General features: G+C 47.2%; 1 pseudogene; it reads left to right on the top strand.

Annotated features, from left to right (window-relative positions):
* The first annotated feature begins 10 nt into the window (after positions 1–10).
* On the top strand, positions 11–22,496 carry LOC126992452 (protocadherin Fat 1-like; annotated as a pseudogene).
* Positions 22,497–23,765: the final 1,269 nt, after the last annotated feature.

Below are 23,765 nucleotides of genomic sequence, written 5' to 3'. Positions count from 1 at the left end.
CACTGCAACAGCAGAGATTATAATTGATGAAGCGCCGCTGTCTACTCTGGTCTTCACTCAGGACCAGTACTGGGCCAACGTCATTGAGAACTCCACTAAGGAGATGAATGTTGCTGCCCTGGGAGTGAAGGGTCAGCCGCTCAACCATCACGTCCGCTACTCAATTCTCAACTCAAACATTAAATTTGAAATCCACCCGACCGCTGGCGTCATCAAGACCACCGGCAAGTCCTTTGACCGGGAGGCAGAGGACCACTACACGCTGGTGGTGGAGGTGAGTCCGGGGCCAGCGCAATTATTATGACCTCAGTGTTCTTGTACTGGACTGTTATTACCAAGACTCAGTGCACTATAATATCATCATCTTTTGTTTTTTACTAATCATAAACCCTTACCTGGAAATCAGCAAATTTTAAGACTTGCAGCATGGGACCTTAAATAACATGAAACTTGTTTGGCTCAGAGGACATTGATCATTCTCCCCATTCATCTTATGCATTGGCCCTCAGACCTCTGTTGCATCTACTTGTATTTGCTTTTGTCTTACTGCTGTTCATCCTCTTGTGGTTCAGGCGCAGGACATTGAGGGCACAGCAAACGTGGCCCATGTGCTGGTCCACGTGGCGGTGATGGACGTGAATGACAACGAGCCGGTGTTCCTCAACCAGCCCTTCCACGCCCTGGTGTCCACCGTGTCTCCGCGCAGCCACGTGGTCACTAAGGTGAGCATAAGAGCCCAAGCAGATCTTTTTTGTCAGACACATTCCTCCATGATCAAGCAGTGAACCTTTGCAGTGACTCCCAAAGTTATGTAATTGTTGATTATGAGATGGTCCTATTACCAAGCCCTTTCCCTTGTGTCTCCAGGTGCAGGCAATAGACGCTGACTCTGGGGAGTTCGGAAGTGTCCGCTACGAGCTGGTGCGAGGCAGCGGTGAGCTCTTCGCCGTGAATAAGAAGACGGGTGAAATTTCCCTGAAGCAGACCCTGATGGCGGCCGACAAGACCTACAGCCTCACCGTTGCTGCCTACGACGGGGGAAAGCCTCCCCTCAGCTCACAGGCCCATGTCCTCATAAGGTGAGTCACGCAGCCAGGACCACCTTGCCTTGGGTCAGGCCTGTTAGCCTCAGGGTTCTTCTTGTGTTGAAGATGTTAACCTGCCCGTCACGGGTCCCCAGGGTGGTGTCTTCTGAAGGGCCAATGTTCACCGCCGCACGGTACGAGGCAGCCGTGCCAGAGAACGCCGCCAAGGGCACGCCCGTTGTAAGGGTGGAGGCCGCTAGCCCTTCCGGGGAGCCCATCATGTACACCATTGTGGCCGGCAACACCGAGGAGCTGTTCGGCCTCGACTATTCCACAGGTGGGGGCACCATGGCAGGCAGCAGCAAGGCCTTTAGTGGCAGTGGCTCACCTTGCCCAGAGCACACCAGTATTAGTGATGACACATGCCTTGTTGATCTTAGAGTCACACCACCACTGAAATCTTACTAACACATGAGCTGCCTCACTGATGTTGACCTTGAGAAGTGTGTAGGTAAGGTGAGAGGCAGAGGGAGGCCCGGCGTGCCAGCCGTCCAGAGTGAGAACTGTTGGACACTTGCTAACTCTTATAAATCATAGTTGTTCCACCATACCTTGGAGCACTTCATTGTGATTGGCCTTAACATGAGTGTCAATGAGTAGTGCAACCAGTAACACGAGTTTCCCAGCTGCTAATAACTGTGACCTTGCAAAATTATCTGCCACTGACAGAAGCTTTCTTCCTCCTCCATGGGAAAGGGACAAACTTGATTGCTGTTTTTTTTTTTTTGTTGTTGTTGTTGTTTTTGTTTATATGTTTATTTTTATGTGGGGACCGTACTACTGCCACATGTTCCAACCTGATCAGCTTAGTTTCTTCATCATCTCTTAGTCTGTGTAGTGAAATGCCAGTCCAGTGTTTTCAGCTGCTCCCAAGGCTGTCTCTCGTTAATGTGTCTTTCAGGTGACAGGGGGCTTTGTGGTGCAGTGGTTAGCACACTCGGCTCACAACCGAGAGAGCTTGGGTTCGATTCCCGGGCAGAATGGAAAAATTTGGGCGGCGTTTCCGATACCCTACGCCCCTGTCCACCCAGCAGTGAATGGGTACCAGGTATTAATCGGGGGTTGTGTCCCGTCTCCTGGGATCTGTTCCTTTCTCCTATAATTCCTTCCCCTTCTGTCTCTCTCCGGCATATGACCGCATGCAGATGTTGCGCCGACTAAACGAAACTTTCCAAACTTTCTTTCAGGTGACAAATTATTCCATGCCTTTCTCCTCCTCCTTTTTTTTATTGTCAGTTCTCATTGAGTAATCCCATGGCAGCCTTTCAGTACAGTCACCCATTTCCAATAACTTCATTAAATTTCACCGTCTACTCCTGGTTCCTCTGATAAATCCTGTCATGATCACCCTGCGGACTTTTACAATCCTCAGCTTCCATTTATTTTGTGATCTTTGTATCATCGCAAACAGGCTTGTATATCTGCCCATCCCTTCCACCATGTCCTTAACACAATGGGTGCCAGCACTGTGCCCTGGGAAACTCCACTTATTCCTTCCCTCCACCCTGACATATTGTCGTAGATTACTTTCCTCATCTGTCGGTCTCTCAGAAAGTCTTTTGTCTACTCTGCTATTCTCCCTGTCAGTCCTTATATATTCTCCTGCTTTCATATTAGTCTTGTGGTAGTATTTTGTCTAATGCCTCGTCCAGATCTAAGTACACACAAACCACCCAACTGCCTCCCTCCTGTAACATGTCCATTACTCTTGCATCTTCCCTTCACCCACCTGCTTGTCCTTACTCATACATCATGAAAAAAAAATGTATCTCTTTGTCATCCCTGAACCTCCGTACTTTGCTTCATGAAAGGTTTGTCTGCTTTCCCAGGTGGCAATGCAGTGGATCTTGAATGTAAGTATTTGTTTTATCTTCCCGTTTTGTCCTACTTGTTCAGTGTAAATATTTATGATGAAGCCTTCCTCCCGGGCACTGTGACAGCTCTGAGTCGTGTGCCGGGCCAGGGGCGGAGCACAGGCTTATGTTTAAAGGGCCTGAGGTGGATGGTTGAGGTGGATGGATTTAATTTTTCTTTGTACATAATTTTCAGAAATTACTGCACGAGAAGCCTTATAAAGCATGACCGCGTATTTCTGGAGTAATAGTTAAACACCAATATGTGGATAATTTAAGGAACAGAAAAAAATTGTCATCAGTAGGAGGAAAATTTGATAATAACCAAATAAAAGGTGAGAGAGAGAGAGAGAGAGATTCCTTTCATGCTACACATTTGTGCTTCATCGTTGCCTTGTAATATCAGTGATTATGATTCATTTAGATGCAGTGTGTGTCCTAAACATGCCTGATCATGTTCCTGGTTGATGTGTTCCCGCCATGAAGTGCAAACCCTTGCAATCAGAAACTCCTCAGCTTACCCGCCTGTGTTTCGGGGAGCAAGACGCTTGTTTGCCACACACAGCGTTTGCTCCCACCCACCTGCTTTATATAGATATATATATATATATATAGATATATATCTATATATATATATATATTTATATATATATATATATATATATATATATATATATATATATATATGTATATATATATATATAAAACAAGATTCAGAAATTATAGTTTCCAAGCCCTCCATGTAATGCCTTCTGCCACCAAGTGCCTTGATGCCACCGAACAGTGTGTTATTGACGACTTTGCACCACATGACCATATATATATATATATATATATATATATATATATATATATATCTATATATATATCTATATATATATATATATATATATATATATATATATATATATAACCTCGGTTTACGAGTTTAATTCGTTCCGGAATATTGTTCACACACCGAAACGCTCGTAAACCAAAACGAATTTCCCCATTGAATTAATGTAAATCCCCTAATGCGTCCCATATCTCAAAAAAATATTTATATAATCATTTTACATGTTATTTTTTAACAGAATTAAATAATTTTTTTTCTAAAAAATAGCGATGATTAATAATATGGAACACAAATCAATGTGTTACGGTTGTTACGGAGACTCCTGCAACCGCTAGCTACGCCCGAGGGGTAGGCTTCGCCCGGGGGTTTAGTAGCCGCAGTCTCCCTATTCTCGAGGCACCGGAACTACGTTCGACCACCCAAAGTCACTTATATTAAGTCAAGTCATACGCAGCTTTGTGGGAGGAGACACGGCAGAGGCGTGGCTTATGCGTGATGCTGCTTGGTGCCAAACCAGAGAATGTAGAATATAGGATTTAGAGAAAACGAAGGAAGGCGGACTAATTTAAATCAAACACTTCAACATCCCCCCCGCCCCCCTCACACCCCACACCACCGTTTGTAGGCATTGGATTTACAGTCACGCATAGCATAATAAAAAGGCATATATTTTCATCAGTGACTTGCCTGAACGCGCGGTGAAAGAAGGCAAACATGCACATCCAAAGTGCATACCCGGCCGCAATTTTAGTCACTCGTGAACTGGCGGGTATTTGGAATCAAGTGACGTCATCCCGCTGCTCCGCCCCAAACCGCCCCTGCGCGTACTGGTCGCAGTTTTGAAGGTAGAGTGACTTGACATGTTGTAAGTGACTTTGCGACCACCAACGTGAAGCTAACCCGACGTATCGTCCGAGATGGAGTGTGAACGGGAGTCTGTCACGTCAGGAGAGCATGCAATATGCCGAGGCTCGCCCTCCGTTCCTGTTGCGAGCATAGTAGCCACCGTTCCTGTTTTCTTTGCAGCACCGTGCCTTTTAACCATCTTTCTGGGGGACATTGTTAAAGCACAAAGAACTCACACTGTAGTGCTGAAAACACACTGTAGTGCTGAAAACATGACACGAGCGCACGGATGCTATTTCTACGAGTTTACAACGCGGAGTGAGACTAGAGCCGTCATCTGGCGGTCAGGAATTATCCTAGACTAGAGCGCAGACCTCCGTCCTAGGGCTCAATGCATTCAGGCTAAAAATCGGGCCAACAGAGTACTGGGTTTCATCTCAAGGAGCGTAAGCAATAGGAGCGCTAGCTGAAGTCATCCTCAAACTTTACTTAGCACTAGTTAGACCTCATCTCGATTATGCAGTTCAGTTCTGGTCCCCCTACTATAGAATGGATATCAAGATGTTAGAATCTGTTCATAGGAGGATGACAAAGATGATTCAGGGAAGAGAAACTTGCCTTATGAAGACAGGCTGAAGCATTTAAATCTACACTCTCTAGAAAGGCGAAGGTTGCGAGGAGACTTGATCAGAAGTCTATAAATGGATGAAGGGCTTTAATAAAGGGGATGTCAATAGGATTTTGAAAGTAAAAGAGCCAAGGTAGGACGCGTGGCAATGGTTTTAAGTTAGACAAATTCAGATTCAACAAAGACATAGGCAAGAATTGGTTCACTAATAGAGTGGTGGACGAATGGAACAGGCTTGGGAGCCATGTTGTGGGTGCCAATACCATAGATACATTCAAGAAGAGGTTAGATAAAGCAATGGATGGTGAGGTAAGGTGGGGTTGAGTGTACAGGAGCTGCCTTGAGTAGGCCAACCGGCCTCTTGCAGACTCCTTACGTTCTTATGTTCTTATGTTCTTATGCACTCTGGATACATTATTGAACCATTAACACTTTGACATGACACTTAATGAATGTCTGCCAGTTTTGTTGATCATAAGTACATGAAGTGGTTGCTGCCTTCTGTTTCCCCGCTTGCCTTGACAACTTATCACTAGAAAACATGTACACAGACATTTCTCATGATGTTCATAAGATGTGTGTGTGTGTGTGTGTGTGTGTGTGTGTGTGTGTGTGTGTGTGTGTGTGTGTGTGTGTGTGTGTGTGTGTGTGTGTGTGTGTGTGTGCATTATTAATTATCCTGCCAACACATTTTTTCATTTTCCTCCATGCACTTGCATGAACCTTGTTATATAAAACAGTTTTTATATGGTACTGGTGAGGTGTTTAGTCTGAGTATGTTGGCATTTACTGGTCCAGCACTGCTTCCCTCACTGGTCTTAGCACACAAAGGTAATGGTGTCGCCCTGTGTCCAGGCGTCGTCCAGACCACTGCCCTGCTGGACTACGAGGCCTCCGCCAGCCACAACCTGACGGTGCGGGCGCGGGACCCCTTCACCGGGGGCCACACGGACACCCACGTCACAGTCGCAGTCACGGACGTCAATGACAACCCGCCGGAGTTCAGCCGTTCCGTCTTCAAGGGAGACGTGTCGGAAGCTGCATCACCGGGCCACGTGGTGCTGCAGGTAAATTACTTCAGCAAATATTACAGGTTTTTCCACTTTTTTTAATATGAAAATTTGACCATAAACTCTTTTATAAATATTGATTCCCATTCACTGCCTAGTAACATTTCATTGTTAATCAATCACAATGGATCTTATGCATAAGTTTGATAAGCTGATCGAAAAATCAAAAGTTTGAATTCTGTTTGCATTGTCAAGACACCTTCACCCTCTGCCTTGTACAGGTCTCGGCAAGTGACGTGGACACGGGGCCGGGCGGTTCAGTGCGCTACTCGTGTGTCATGGAGTGCGGCAGCTTTGAGGTGCGTGCCCTGGACGGTGCCGTCACACTCACCAAGGAGCTGGATGCAGAGACTGAGGCTCAACACGTGCTGACTGTGCTGGCCACGGACTCAGGCATACCCCAGCTCTCCTCCACCGCCACAGTGGTTATTGACGGTAAATTACATGTAGACAGTAAACACTTATGTAGCCAGACTAGTTGGGCCAAAGGCAAGTTGTATGCATGAAGTTTCCATATGCATGAGGTACTGAACGTTATGGCTGACAAAGAAGGTATATTCCCACACCAGCTGGTTTTAGAGTGGGTTCTCAACCTTGGTATGCATCCAGACAGTAAATTAAGTAATAGAAAAAATATGAATATAGAAAACCACTTTTTCGATTATAAATATTTGATTAACATCCTGCCAACTCTGGGCAGGACACGCATGTAGGAGGGGGCAGAACAAGTGGACAACAGTAACTACAGTATATCTAGGGTCATATTCTTAAACATTGCAGCACCCAAGCGCTCATGTTTGACTAGGCTTGCATAGGAGTTGTGGTTATTTCCATGGGTAGTTTTATGACCCCGATAATAGTCGACCCTTTTCTGTGCCTCGAACCTGAAAAACACTCCTAGGAAACCGACTTAGCTCCATTTTGGCCTTTGGAAATAGTTGATGTGAAGGGTGGAAGCCTCAGACCACACCGACCCTATAGTCGTGTTTTGTTAAGCCTGGCCAGATGTTTTCTTTGCCTACAGTTGTGGACTTCAACGACAACCCTCCAGCGTGGCGCCAGGACAGCTACTCCTGCCGCGTGTCGGCCGAGGCCCAGCCCGGCCATGTGGTCACCTCGGTGTCTGCCACTGACCCAGACGCTGGTCAGGTCACGCCGCTCAGTTATGCCATTCACTCGGGAGACCGAGACGCCATCTTCAAAATGGATCAGCTGACTGGTAAGGTTCATGTACGCGTACAGATGACTAGACTTAAACCTTCAACAATGGCCATCGTTTATTTAATCAAACCCGGCTCGGTCCGCACAGACGGCCATCATTCATTTAATCAGACTCTTTCGCGCCACTAATTTGAATGTTTAGATCAAATTTGGCGGGTTCTGTGACTTGCCGAGGTGTCTGCCAGCATAATTATCTGACCCTCGTATATTTGAAATAAGATCATTAGCCCTCACTGAGCAGCCCTGGAACCGTAAGATAAGAAAACACTGGGAAACACAGGACAGGATAGAGAGTGAAGATCATTCTGAGTACAAGGATAACAGTGACGAAAACATTGTGAGTAGTGACAGGCAAGCCGTTGCCCGCTCATCGACATACTTGTACTTAATTGCACTATAAGATGTAAATAAATAAAAATAGTGAAAGCATGCAGTAGTGAGAGTGACCTAGAGAGTGATGGTGTTATTTCATTATCCGTGCTGCACTCTAGCCCAGCAAGTGCTCCAGCGTGACTATTACACAACGCATCGCAATTTGGATTTCACCGCTGTCTTCAGGGAGTTAAGACGCTTCATACAATGTGAATAAACAACAACAAAATAGCAGCTGTTTTTACCCGTATCCAGGGACCATTTAGTGAAAACAATACCTGTCGTTTAAGGGTTAAGGAAGCTTGAAGTTTGGAGGAAATTTTTTTGACATTTTCAGGGATACGTGTTGGAAAGAAAAGCCGTTGTTTTGATGAAGGGTTGAAGGCACGATTGTTTGCTCCTGCAGTGACCAGAGTGGTGCAGGAAGAGAAGATGGAATGTGTTGGCTTGAGAATGGTGAATTTTAACTATTGAAAGGTGGATCTTTTTCCCCAGGTGTGTTGACGGTGACGGCCCCACACAAGCTCAAGGACGTGGCCTCCCTCACCCTGAACCTGTCTGTGAGTGACGGGGTGCACGCGGCCTTCACCGGCCTGCACGTCTCGGGGCTGGCCTCCAACCACCACGCGCCGAGGTAACCTTTTAGTATGGTCTTTGGGTACAAATGCTGTGATGGCCGTGTTTAAGGCTGAGGTGGCGCGTTTACACTTGACCGACTCCTCTGTTATGCTAATCGTGGCGGAGATTCCCTTCACCCTCGGCGATACACGCAGGGATGGCGCAACACCCCCGGCAATCAAAGAGCTTCACGGCCGCTAAGTATAGGGCAAACTTCCCTGGTCATTAAGTCCAACCCTCCACTCGCCGGCAGCCTCGGGGCGGTCATCTGTCCGGCATCCTAATACCCATGATTGGGCACCGCAGCCTCTCCATGCGACCCCAGTGAGCCTGGGCCACCCCGGGCCCTGGAGAGGAAAGACTGGCACACGTAGCTTTGTAGACCTTTAAAGCTGAGATATTTTTTTAAAGAAAACAATAGTGTTTACTATTTTTCTCGAGAAGCAGCACAAATAGTATGCAGTGTAGTCCATCCCTTACTTTTGAACAGGCTAAAGAATGAAACCGACTTAGTTATGCAACGTGCGTGCATGATGTATCCCTCAATCTTCGCCGTAATGGTGAGTTGCTACGTGCTCGACGTCGATACTCCGAAACAGGCAATGTGGAGGTTGGGATGATGGTAGCAATGCGCCAGACGATGTCGAGTAATGTCAGTGTCTGCATACTCGTTTTTGTCATGGGTGTATCGGGACGCAAGGCTGGTCTGGGGAAGTACATGGTAGCCCACACATGGTTTGAAAAGGTTCGGACAATGACATAGTGCGTAGAGTCGTGTGGCGTAAGTTCGTGTGTGGTGGCGCTTCACATCATGATGCATTGCAGGTCGTCCCTACACTAACGTATACTTAATCTGCCTCCCCCTCACCCCATCTTTCCTTTCCCCCAGGACGGTGTCGTCAGCGGGGGTCCTTGACGCCCACCTTCTGTGCTCGCGGGTGCCCGGCCTCACGCCCCGCCAGAGCCGCATCTGTACGCGGGCGCCTGACGCCATGGTGGCCATCAGTGAAGGTGCGAGGGCGGGCCTGCGAGAGTGCCAGCGGCAGTTCCAGCATCATCGGTGGAACTGTTCCCTGGCGTCTACCAGCAGCAGCGCGTTCGGCCACATCGTTCTTGTGGGTCAGTTAATAATGGCTGGCGAGGTTTCATCCATGCTTTTCTAAACTACACATTTCAGACATTGATTGATATTATGCAGCTTGTATGGCACTTACTAACACAAAGATGGAAGCGAGCACCGTGACAGTAACACCCTCGTTCTCACTCGTCAGGATGTTACTTGTACTTCTGTCGCTCAGGATCATATGTAATAATCATAATATAAGAGTAAGGCGATATAGTCATTCATGTTTCTGGGCTTCTAAAACTCCAGATGAACCTCTTAAAGTAGCCCGAGCTGCACGTACTGCATTGCATCCCTGACCATTAAGCTGTCGTGGAGGGGAAGGTATATGTAACCTTTCTCCGCACTTGAGCATGGGATTAACCCTTGCGACATATCAGCAAGCCATCCCCGCTCCCAGAGGCTCTCAGCGACCGTGTCCCCATTATTCTCCCGCCGCCGGGCAAGGGTGAGCACACAGCGCCCCACAAGGGTTGCTTCGTCCCCTCAACACGTGCGCACCGTTCCTTTTCACGTCTCTTTCACTGCTCCCTGCCTGAGCCCCTGTTCCCCCTACTTGTCTCCTTCTTTGCCCTCAGCTCTATTTGTTTACGTAATAGCATGTAATCCTCGTTTTGTACCGATTGTCATTTTTGTTCTCTAAAACCCAATTCAAAGGTCCATTAGCCTGGTAAGATCCCCCCAGGACATGGTCAGCTTGCCATATTTCTTCACCGAACAGCACTCTTCTCGTAAACCTTCCTACAAGATGAGCAGGTTTGTTATGAGTGTTTACCAACTACGTGTCCGTGTTCATGTAACTTTCAACTTGCTCAAAACTCCTCTCGAAGATGATCTGCAGACCGATTTACTGCGTGACATGATCACTATTCAGGGACTGGCCTGCACCCCCTCGTTGTGAAAGCGTTGTGGACAGTCAGTGAAGAAAGTCTTTTGTGCCTCCAGTCTTAACAATCAGTTACGGTACATTTTCCTGGATGATCCTTTTCTAACGGAGGGAATCTGGCACAAAAGCCACCAGTGAGGCTCGCTGCCCGCGGACATTATCTTACAAAAACCAAGGGGAGTGAGTTGAGCAGGGCAGGATGGGGCCCCGGACTGAACCAGATCATTTGTCGCATCACGAAGCCTGTATGGCCGGGGACAAGAAAACACCCGCCCTGCCATCCGCCCGGTGGCGTAGTTTGTGCTGGGGGCGCAGCTCCTCTTTCAGTGGCAGATGCACATTAACTGAACACATTAATTATGAACGCTAAAGTTCATGTATGTTTTCACATTATCAGACAACTTTTACAGTATTCGTAAGATGCAAAATATATAAATGCTGGGTCTTTCTGAGTTCACTCTCGACTTCCGCCAGCGCTGGCCACACCCATCTCTGAGGGGAGGGGAGGGAGCCAGTGTGTGGTCAGCGTGGCCATCATTGCACCGAAAGTAAAATTTATTAGTAATAAATGTCATGCCTTGAAGGAGCTAGTCGGGTGAGCATCAAAAGTGGCCGCCCGTCAATCATGCTGTAGGCCGCCTCCTCCCCCTCCCCAGCAAGCCCAGTCACCCCCTTAATGGCCGGCCTCAGCCCCACCAGCCACGCGTCCCCTGCAATTTTATATCTAAATCACTCGTAGCGCTGGTGCCAGAACCGGTTGGGTTTCTTTATCTGTGTGCCCGTTTTCTGGCGTTGTAACGGCCCATCAGCAAGTATCCGCATGAAATCTGTGACGAGAATACCTCATGACTTCTGTGATTCTGCGACGCCATACATGCCTGACATAAAGTGCAGGCAGCAAACTGTGGGTCATTTTCGGCATATAATCTCGTGGAGGCAAGACGTTAAACATAACGCCACAGAACTCTTCAGTGCTGCTGCTCCCGCCATCAGCCCTCGGGACATCACCATCGAGGGGCCGCCCGGTGATTATGACGAAAAAGGCAAACACACGCAGACAGGCCGCCCTTGAATGTGGCATTGCTGGGTTATTGCCGCACCGGTGGCCTGGGGCAGCAGTCCTTCACCCGCTTCTTCCGAACGCCGCATTACACGCAAAGAATGTCTTGGAATCAAATAATTGTCTTGATGTTAATTAGTTTTTTCAGGAATTCATAAATAAGTAACAGCGAACATGATCTGATTTGTCGTAACTCAGTTGTGTTGGTCTACGGAAAAGAATATACAATGACTTCTTGGTGTGGTTACCTGGATGGCTGAAGGCTTCCTTGACATTTTTTTTCTCAACAAAGGAAAGTTCCTAGTGTATTAATCTCTTGTGAATTATGACAGCTATGCTTCTAAAAAACAAAAATATTAATGGATGTCAGGTTAGTTATTGACAAATAGGAACAGTTCAGTGCGGTGAGCGATGGTGCACCTCTGAAGGCCCTCACCTGTTCTCCCTCACCAATCCTCTCACTGGTATCCACAGGGAGCCGCGAGGCCGCCTACACGTACGCGGTGACCAGCGCGGGAGTCACCCACAGCGTCACGACCGCTTGCTCCCGTGGCAACATCTCCACCTTTGGCTGTGACGACCGCAGGCGAGGGCGGTGGAAATGGGGCGGCTGCAGCGCCGACATTAGGTGAGAGGTGCATGTTAAGAATGTCCTGTTTGAACTCTTCATTCTCCTGGACATATATATCACAGACTTACTGTCAATGCATGCCCCAGTACAACATATATGAAAGATGATAAACGCGGGGCATTCAGAATGAAGCAAGCTTACGTGTGCATGTACACCAAACAGCGTACTTTCATACACAGGACACCCAAATACTGATATACCAACACTCACAATAATGAGACAGATTCAACAAGTTACGCACGCAGCCCCATACTCATCGGCCCCTTGTTCCTTCCTCCTCCCGGCCGCTTGCAGGTTCGGGGTCAGGTTCGCGAAGAAGTTCCTGGACGCCTCGAGGTGGAGGGGGACGGCCGCACCCTCATGAACCTGCACAACAACCGGGCGGGACGCAGGGTTAGTGTCCGGGGCGCCGCCTCCACAAGGCAGCGGCGGCTCCGTGCATGCTCACCAGAAACTGTTCTTGCCTAGAAAATTTGCATTCTTGTCCCTGCTCCCACTATTCTCCAATTTTTTCCTTTGCACATGCGGCTGTTAGAAGTGTAATAATTGTTACTAAAGGTACTTTAGTTATCTCTCTTCTAGCACTATTTTCTTAATACTTTTCCTTTTGAGCATATTAATATTGCTGCTAAGAATAATATGCGCATCCGTGGAGCAGTGGTCAGCGCGCCTGGCTACGAATCCACGGGCCTGGATTCGAATCCTGGCCCGGGCAGTCGGCGTGCAGTTCACCCAGCTGTTCATCCTCCCTTCCGGGCTGGTCGATAAATTGGTACCTGGGGAAACCTGGGGAAGGTAAACTGTGGCAATCCCGGATATCACATTGGCCCGTGTCCAGGGGTATTGGGTTCTTACTTAACACAGACTCAAAAGGCCAAAGGTACAGAGATGAGCACCGCAGCAGGCGCAGCTATAGCGTATGCACCCGCTTATGAATAGAACGATTGTATAGCTGCCTTTCATCCTGACGGCTGCTCCATCAGTATAACAAGAGTAGCAGAAGCAAGGACAGCAGCGACAGCAGAACCATCACCGCCATCACCACCACCACCAATAACAACACCTGCTAATAAAGATAATGATAATAATAATAACAGTAATAATAATAATAATAATAATAATAATAATAATAATAGTAATAATAATAGTAATAATAATAATAATAATAATAATAATAATAATAATAATAATAATAGGGTAGACGGTGGCCGAGCTGGTAGCGTACTGGGCCCACATTCACCGCGTGATGGACGACGCGGGTTCGAATCCCCACGCTACCACTCGGATTTTTCAGTCTCCGCCGAGTGGCTTAAAACTACCCACATGCTGTCCTGAAGACCACCCATCAACCCGGACTCTAGAGGAAGCCGTCCAAGCGAATCAAGAACGAGTTCCGGGGGGCAGCATGAGCCAATGCAAGATGGCGCCACTATAAACACTCGCCTGCGCCAGAACGGGCTGGGCCGACCATCAGGCCCCACCTGGAGGAAGCCTTGGGCCGACCATCAGGCCCCACCAGGAAGATGCCTACCGGCGCAACAGGCAACGACGTAAAAAAAAATAATAATAATAATAATAATAATAATAATAATAATAATAATATTATTATTATTATTATTATTATTATTATTATTATTATTATTATTATTATCATTATTGTTATTATTATTATTATTGCTATAATTTTTATTCATTACTACAATCATCGCGAAATGGATAACACATCCTTTTCTATGGGGTGGTGGGGGAAGGGGGGAGTGCAGCTCCGGGGGTGCCAAGGGGGTGCCGTGTCCCCATGTTGGCGTGAAGCACTAACCCGCGTCTTGCCCCCAGGCGGTGCGGAGCGGGATCAGGACGGAGTGCAAGTGCCACGGCGTGTCGGGCTCCTGCACCGTCAAGACCTGCTGGAAGACCCTCCCGCCCTTCACCTTCATCGGGAAGCACCTCTTCCACAAGTACAGGAAGGCAAAGTCCGTCTCAGTGCATAAGGTATTCTCCACCCCCTTCCCCTTCCATTCACCTCCTCTCCCTCTTCATCTTCTCTTCATCCTCTTCTTCTTATCATTATCCTCCTCCTCCTCCTCCTCCTCCTCCTCCTCCTCCTCCTCCTCCTCCTTCTCCTTTAACTGTTCCAACATTGACTGGACCACGATGATTGGAGATCGGGAGGGTAACAGACTGCTCGAAATGTTAGAGGACACTTTTCTTACTCAGATTGTTAGCCAACCGACGAGGGAAAATAACTTATTAGACCTTGTACTCGTGAGTGATTCAGATCTCACACGTGAATGTCAAGTCGGCGAAAAACTGGATGGTTGCGACCATCACCTAATTCGCCTAAAAATCAGAACAGACCATGAACTCACCGAAAACATGTCCAAGATTCCAGACTACAAAAAAGCCAATTTTAACTTCGCTCGTGAGCTGCTAACCCAGACAACTTGGGAACCCATGAACCTCACTCCGGTGGGCGGCGCGTGGAACGGCTTTAAGAACAAACTCCTGGAGGTAGAGAGAACGACTGTTCCCATGAAGACAAGGAGAACAAATAATGCCACAAGCACACCATGGATGACTACCCAAGTTCGACGGGCGATTAATTTGAAGAAGAGAAAATACAACTTGCTAAAGGAAAACAGCACTGACGAGGCACGCGAACAGTACCATCAAAGCCTCAGAACTTGCAGAACACTCATTCGCCAGAGTAAATGCGACTATGAAAAGCAAATTGCACGCGAAGCCAAGTCCAACCCGAAAAAGTTCTTCACGTATATAAGAACCAAAAAGAAGACAAAAAGCAATATCGGTCCCCTAAAAGATGAAAGTGACGTACTAACACAGGACAGTAGACAAATGGTCGAAATCCTAAACAGGAGCTTCGCGTCTGTGTTCACGGTCGAGAATACCCAGTCCGTACCCGAGAGCCCTTCCCCACCGATGGGAATCACTCCCCTAGAAATTGGTACAATTGACGAACGGGATGTGAAAAAGTACCTAGACAAACTCGAGACAAACAAGTCTACCGGACCCGACGACTTGTCACTCAGGCTGCTCAAAGAACTCAAGCAGCAAATCCTCAAGCCACTCACCGCCATCTACAATCAGTCACTACAACAAAACAAAGTCCCGAAAGACTGGAAACAAGCGAACGTAACACCGATCTACAAAAAGGGAGACAAAAGTGTGGCCCTAAACTACAGACCAATCAGCTTGACCTCAGTGGCGGGAAAAATCCTCGAGAAGATCATCAGAGACAAACTCGTTAGGTTCCTTGAAGACAACAACATCATTTCCGATGCTCAGCACGGTTTCAGGAACTCATGCTTAACCAATTTATTGGACTTCTTCCAAGGTATCTATGAAAACTGGGATAATCATATCCCCAGTGATGTTATATATCTAGACTTTCAGAAAGCCTTTGACAAAGTGCCACATGAAAGACTCCTCAAGAAACTTAAGTCGGCGGGACTAGGCGACGATCTGACAGCGTGGATCAAAGACTGGCTCACTGAAAGAAAACAACGAGTTGTACTCAACGGACAGGCCTCCGTGTGGCTCCCGGTCACAAGTGGAGTGCCACAGGGGTCAGTGCTGGGACCCATACTTTTCATCATATATATCAACGACCTAGAACTAGGATTAAAATCCAATCTTTCAAAATTTGCCGACGACACAAAGGTGGGTGGGAAGGCCCTCACGACGGCAGACTGCGAAATTATCCAGAGAGACCTGGACCAGATCACTCGGTGGTCAGAAAAATGGCAGATGTCCTTCAACACTACCAAATGTAAAGTAATGCATATCGGATCCAGAAACAGCAACCACACATACCACATGGGTGGCGAACCACTACATGTTGTGCAAGAGGAAAGAGACCTCGGGGTCACCATCAACAGTGACTTGAAACAAACAAAACACTGCAAGTCCGCCTGTAAGAAAGCCAATACAATGCTTGGGTTCATATCGAGGAACTTCGAATACAAGACGCCGGGAGTTATGTTATCCTTGTATAATTCACTAGTAAGGCCCCACCTGGAATACGCCGTGCAATTCTGGTCTCCTAATTACAGGAAAGACATTGAATTACTTGAGAGAGTACAGCGCCGCGCCACGAAGATGATACCATCACTGAGGACGAAACCCTATGAAGAACGACTCGAGCGACTCAACCTCTTCACGTTGGAAAAGAGACGCCTGCGGGGAGACATGATACAAGTCTTTAAGTACCTGAACAAGCTCAGCAACGTTGATCACTCCAAACTCTTCACGCTACAAACTAACCTGAGAACAAGAAACAACGGAAAACAATTCAAGCAAAGCGATGCAATACCGACATCGGCAGGAGTTATTTCTCAAATAGAGTTGTTCGCCACTGGAACAGCCTTCCTGCAGAAGTGGTTAGCGCAGAGACCATCAACTCCTTCAAGAAACGCATTGATCGCCACTTTGCTGCAACGGGTGTGATCTGAACGTTCCCAAGAGTAGGTACACAAGTGCTTTAATCCTTCCCTGCAAGCCACTCCTATGGCAAACGGATTGATTAAATCACTGAACGCAGGCAGCCTAGTAATGAGCCAACAGGCTTTCTGCTGCCTGCTATTCCATGTCCATGTTTCCTCCAGAAGTGCTTTAATCCTTCCCGTAAGCCATTCCTAGGGCTGATGAATTGATTAAATCACTGAAAGCAGGCAGTCCCGCAATGAGTCATAGGCTTTCTGCTGCCTGCTCGTCCATGTTTCCATGTTTCCATGTCTCCTCTTCCTCCTCCTCCTCCTCCTTCTCCTCCTCCTACTACTACTACTACTACTACTACTACTACTGCCACCTGTCGTCCTCGTCCATGTAGCTATCCAGTCTACTCTTAAAACAAGCTATCGTCCCTGCACTAACTATGTGATTGCTGAGTCTATTCCATTCCCCCACCACCCTATTACTAAACCAATGCTTGCCTATTTCCCTCGTAAATCTATACTTTTCTAATTTAAATCCATTACTGCGTGTTCTATCCTGCCGGCTAATTCACATAACTTTACTTATATCGCCTTTGTTGTAACCCTTGACCCATTTGAATACTTCTATCAGATCTCCCCGCACTCTTTGTCTCTCTAGTGAATGTAAGTTTAGATGTTTCAGCCTATTTTGATATGGGAGGTTCCTCAGCCCCTGAATCATCTTGGTCATCCTCCTCTGAACTGATTCTAGCAAGTTGATGTCCATTCTGTAGTGTGGGCACCAAAACTGGACAGCATAATCTAAGTGTGGCCTAACTAACGCTAAATAGAGTCTGAGGATGACCTCTGCACTCCCGTTGGTTACCGTCCTGTTAATAAAGCCTAATACCCTGTTAGCCCTATTCCTCGCACTAATGCATTGCTTCCTTAGTTTTGGGTCAAGATTTCACTAACACTCCCAGATCCCTTTCACACTCTGATCTGCCTATTGCTGTGGAGTCTAAACTGTACCTGTGTAATGGGTTGCGTGTTCCTACACTAAGTACGCTACACTTGGTGATGTTAAAATTCATCTGCCATTTCTCTGACCAAGCTGACAGTTTGTTGAGATCCTCCTGCAGAGCTCTAGCATCCTCCCCTGTCCTTATAGTGCATCCTATTTTGGTGTCATCCGCAAATTTACCTATGTCACTAGTTATCCCATTGTCTATGTCACTGATGTAGATAATGAATAAAAGCGGGCCTAAAACTGAACCTTGGGGAGCCCACTGGTAACATTACCCCATTCAGATTTTTTACCGTTAATGGTAACCCTCTGTTTCCTGTTGCAAATCCACGCCCTAATCCAATCAAATACCTTCCCTCTAATCCCATGAGCCCTGACTTTATTTAACAGTCTCTGGTGAAGTACCTTATCGAAGGCCTTACTAAAATCAAGATAAACTACATTGTAACTCTCATCATTGTCAGCTGCCTCGTATACTCTATTGTAAAAGGATAAAAGATTAGTAATGCATGACTTTCCTTTAATAAATCCATGCTGTGAGTCGTGAATTAAATTATGTCTGTCAATATGGTCCCTAAAACCCTAATACTATCTGCTATTATTGACACAAGCATTTTACCTGAACAGGAGAAAGCTGAAAGTAAATGTCAACAAGAGTAAAGTGATGGTTTGTGAGTGAAGTAGAAGTGAGGTTGTAGATTTTGTATGCCCATATAGAGTGGGAATTGAATGTGAAAAAGAATGCAAAATAATTTTGAATGGTGAAGAAATGGAGGAGGTAAATGAGTTTAAGTACCTTGGATAGGGTCTTTGGGACGAATCATGAATGGCAGAAGTGTGAGCATGGAGGTAAAGGGGGATTTGAGAAATACAATAATAGTACAAACCCTCACATATGCAAGTGAAACGTGGGCCTGGAATGAAAGTCAGAGGTCTAGAGTGCAAGCAGTGGAAATGAGTTATTTGAGGAGTGCTTGTGGTGTGAGTAGAATGGATGGAATGAGTAATGAAAGTGTGTACGAGCATTTTGGAATGTGTCACGGGGGTGAAGGGAAGAAATGTGGAGTGGTGGAAGAAGTGAGCGACAGACTTTAAAGTGGTTTGGCCACATGGAGTGAATGGAGGAGAGTAAGATGACCAGAAGGGTGTATGTGAGTGAGATAGAGGGAGGGAATGCTAGAGGACGACCTCCAGTGAAATGGAGGGATAGGGTGCAAGAGTACATTAGGGAGAGGGGGGAAAGATCTTTGAGAAACTTTGAGCAGGCAAGGAGGGAGTGTCTGGATAGAGGAAGATGGAAGCTCTTCTGCCGTGGCCATCCCTGGTGGGAACTCCTAGGAGCAGGCGTCGATGAAATGATGATGATGATGATGATGATGGGTCTAGAACAATGTTTTCAAAGTCACAATCAACAAACTAGCTCTGTCTTGCCCTAACCTTAAAAATCATCAAAAATGAGAACACACCAGGTTTGCCAAGACCCCCAAAGCTCCCCCAGTAACAAATAAGATCACTAGGTTTTGCCGAAGTAAACACTAAAGCTTCTTCCTCCTCTTCCTCCTCCTCTCAGATCAACCGCACGTGCAAGACATGCCAGGCTCTGATGTCCAGTGTGGAGGAGATCGGAATTCCTATCATGAGGGAGACACACAACCGCACCACACCCTCACCGGACGCCAGCAAGCTATTGCCATCCTGTAGTCGCCACACCTCCAGGTTGGTCGTGGCTTGGGGGGGAACCGTACATTTTCCTCAGTTCTGTGTCTTAATTTTAGGTTTGTTTGTACATCAAGCTTGATATTTGCCATCCTGAAGTCCCTCACTGTCATGACTCTACTCTTGCTCATTCCTATGCTATCCAGATCCCTTATGCAAGGGTTAACCACCATCTTCATTCTTTCATCCCTATTCTATCCAAATCCCTTATGCAAGAGTCAAACAGCATCTTCATTATTTCATCCCTGTACTGTCCAAATTCCTTATACAAGAGTTTACCAGCATCTTCATTCTTTTATCCCTTCCACTGGTAAACTCTGAAACAGCAATAGCCTCCCTTTGTCTGTATTTTTACTCCTGCTCATCCCTATACTATCCTGATCCCTTATGCAAGAGTTGAGCAGCAGCATCTTCATTCCTTCATCCAGCAGGGAGTTCTCCAGGCACACGCCAGCATTGCCGCCAAGGACTTCACACTGCACTGCCCGAAACACCCGTCGAGGGTGATGAGGATGAGGAGACAGTCAAGATTGTGCAGTGGGTGAAGAGCAATGAGCCAATGGTAGGAATCTTGTCTCTCTGTCTGTATCTTAAATGTATTTGCCCTTCACTTACCTTGTTTGAGAAGTCTCTTGTCATAGAAGTTGCTGCTGGGACTTTGATGGAGTGTTTTGTGATCCTGGTGATGGCTTTACATGGCTTTTGCATCTTGAGCGGGGAAAACACCAATGAACCCCCGGTTAGTCTTTTCTGTGGCCTTGGGAAACAGTCATGGTGGGAGCCTGACACGTTAAGGATGACCTCACTTTGTTGTAGAGAGTCTCATTAGTAAGGAAGCATGTATGAATTTTCTGAGGCAAGACCTATAGTAACAGTTTGGGGTTTTGTTAGGCTAGGTCAGGTTAGCTTCTCAATATTCTGATGTAATAAATATTCTAGGCGAGTACAGGCTGATTCAGTGTTTTAAAGAGACAGCCAGCACCTCACAACAGTCATCTGAGGCAGTGCACTTGAAAAGATTGGCATTTCCTCTTTTTTATTTATTTTTTCTTTGGTCGAGATGGAAGTCATGGGCACCCAGTTTAAGAATCATTATGTAAGACACTGTATTTCTGTGCCTCAGTCTGTGTTGAGTTCCCTGACCCTTGTTGGTGTTTGCCCAGTGCTTGCCACAGGAGGGAAAGGGAGCAGAGCCTATTATGGGGAGTAGAAAGACTGGTTTTGTAGAATTTGTGTGTAGATGTAGTGGCTGGGTGTGTGTCTTACTTGTCTCCTTCACCTGCATACCTCCTCCTCTCTCAACTCTTGCTCAGTCCTATACTATCCAGATCCCTAATGCAAGAGTCAACCAGCATCTTCATTCTTTCATCCCTTTCGCTGGTAAACTCTGGAACAGCCTCCCTTCGTCTGTATTTCCACTCCTGCTCATCCCTATACTGTCCAAACCCTTTATGCAAGAGTTAACCAGCAACTTCATTCTTTCATCCCTTCTGCTGGTAAACTCTTTCCTTCCTTCCTCTTGTTCTTTTTCTTTCTTTCTCTTTCCTCCCTTCCTTTCCCTGCCTTCTGTTCCTTCTATCTCTCTGTCTATCTTGCCTTTGAACTCCCTCCTTTGCCCCCAATAAACAGTAAAAAAAAAAAAAAAAAAAAAAAAAAAATGTGGAGGCAATGGCAGCGTCTTCAACATTAACACGTTCCTTCCTTACTTACCCCCAGGGAGCCACCATCAAGCAGGACGACCACTCCGGAGCCATCATCATCACCCGCATCATGCATGGCTGACTGCTCCAGCCTCATCCATGCTGCCGACGAGGTGCAGGGGTCAACACCTTCAATGTGGAGGGCAAGACACCGGCAGATGTCCACAAGATGCTGGTGAGGGAGGGAGGGAGAGGGAAGGGAAGGGAGGGAAGGGGGGAGGAAGAGAGAGAGAGAGAGAGAGAGAGATAACTGTTGGTCAAATTTTATTCTCTCTTTTGCCTTGCTTTTCCTGTATACTTGCTCTGGATGAAATAAAGCTATCATTACAATTATTAATATCATTATTTATTTTTCCGAGCCCACAAGTAACCAGCCCACCTCCTGTCCCCTTCCAGGTGCAGGCGGAGGGCACCATGACCTTCAGGCTGCTCCCGGCCAGCAGCTCGGTGCACCTCAGGGAGAGCAAGGTGAGGGTGCACGCCTACTTCCACTATGACCCCAAGGAGGACAACAAGCACATTCCCTGCAAGGAAGCCGGGCTGCCCTTCAACAAGCTGGACATCCTGCACATTGTGACCCAGGATGACCCCTACTGGTAAGCCCTGGTGACCTCATAATGAAGCTTTGTGGCTCTCAGGTGATCCAGTGTCCCGCTTGGCCTGCCCCACTCATGGGGAGCTATGCGGCTCAGGCCAACTGAGTGCTGGTGTGTGACATTGCCCCTGCAGCACCCTGCTAGACCAGAGGACTTGACCGCTGCAGTGGTGCATTCCGTCCACTGGTGAGTCACACAGCTCCCCGTGGGTGTGGGGGTGAAACACACTGACACTGGATCAGCTGGGCGCACCAAACACAGCGTTCCACACAGCAGCCCCATCACAGTGCTCCCCCAGCAGCTCTTATAGGCGACCCTTTACTGAAAACAACAATCACAGTCAAAGGAAACATTTGTAGAAGGTGCTGCAAAGGTGTCACTGGCCACTCACATAACTACATCGTCTGCCTTATGTACAAACACTGCCCCCCGTCTGCACAACAACAGGCCAGCCCGAGGCAGGGCTGTCGTGTGTCTCGCTGGGTGTGGTGGTGGGGGTGGCAGTGGTCACGGTGGCAGAGGTCTGGGCTTTCAGTGAGCAAACACACTCCCAACATCTGTATTCAATAGAGAGCACACACAGTCAGAGCTTTTTCGTTGCTTTCCTTATTGGTGGTTATGTTCATCTATAAATGTAGGTTGGGTTGTTTAAAGCACATGAGACAGAGCACAAAAAGGCATTTTCCAATGAGTTCTTGTCTGTTTTTATTTTTTATTCAAAATTTTCACCCAAACTTTGGTCCAACCATTTCAAATAGTCTGTTTGGACGGCGGATTTCTTGGGTCCTTTCCTCCCCTCTGCTCTGCCGCTCACTCCCAACACCTGTTTTTCCCTCTCATGTGTTAGCTACAGGTAAAAAAGTAGAGGGAAAAAAAGGTGTTGCTGTGTAACAGAGCAGAGGGAAGAAGACAGGAATCTACCAAACGGACCATTGAAATGGTTGGACATTCAGCCTCTTAACATCACTAGAGCCAGGGCCCCACTGTAGACCCTGAGTCCCCTCCACGGAGTATGAACACTAGGAGACAGTAAAGTAAGGGGAGGGCAGGGACAGAACAATGCCTGATGAGCTAACAAGAGGTGTGTGTTGCTTCTTGCCTTCAACTCACCAATGTCAGCAGGAGAAACAGTCTACACTACAAGTAGCCTCAGCCCCTACCATCACGGCTGACATGCCCAATAAGCCCCACAGCCTCCCTCACCCTCCAGGCCAACATCAGCATCAGCTCCAATTTCTAACACTTGCTGGGTAGCCGTTGTTGGCGAGAAGCTGGGAAACTCTCTTCAGCTCGGTGTTCGCGGCTGCCCATGTTGAGGTGTGTGAGGCCCTCTTGACAAAGGCGCTGATTATGCTGCGCCTATATCTTTCGGGGCATTCGCTAGCACCGTTGAGACAGAACCCGAGGTTAGTGGCTTTCACGTACACTTCTGTTGAAAAAGATGTGTCCTCACGGTGCACCATGGTGTCCAGAAATGGGAGCTTCTTATTTTGTTCTATTTCATGCGTGAAGTTTAAGCAGGAGTCGTTCTTGAATTCGGTGATTAACTCGTTGATGTGGCTCATGGTGTCAACGCTGATGAAGATGTCATCGACGTACCTCGCGTAGATTTGTGGTTTGAGTTGAGGGTGGCGTGCAAATAGCCTTTCTTCGATGGACCTCATGTAGAAGTTGGCGAAGAGGACGCCGAGGGGTGATCCCATGGCCACACTGTCTCACTGCATGTACACCTTGCCGTCGGGTCCGTAAAATGGTACTTCTTTAATACATGCTTGTAGAAGGAGGTGTAGCGAGGCTTCGGGAATGTTGAGTGGCCCTTCGTCTTCTAAGTGGTAGATGCGTTGACAGATGAGATCTATGGATACGTCGACCGGTACATTGGTGAAGAGTGATTCAACGTCCATGGATGCCATGATGTTGGAGGGACGGGTAGTCTTCAGGAGATCGAGGAACTCTGTTGTGGACTTCAAACTGAAGGAGGCTGGTGTGAATGGTGTGATGAGTTCGTTGAGGCGCTTGGCGAGTTTGTAAGTAACTGATGGTGTCTGGCTGATGATGGGACGTAGGG

The sequence above is a fragment of the Eriocheir sinensis genome, unplaced genomic scaffold (assembly GCF_024679095.1).
Source record: "Eriocheir sinensis breed Jianghai 21 unplaced genomic scaffold, ASM2467909v1 Scaffold467, whole genome shotgun sequence".
Lineage (NCBI taxonomy): Eukaryota > Metazoa > Arthropoda > Malacostraca > Decapoda > Varunidae > Eriocheir > Eriocheir sinensis.
The sequence above is the reverse complement of the archived record's forward strand: the minus strand, read 5'-3'. Positions and strand labels throughout refer to the sequence as shown.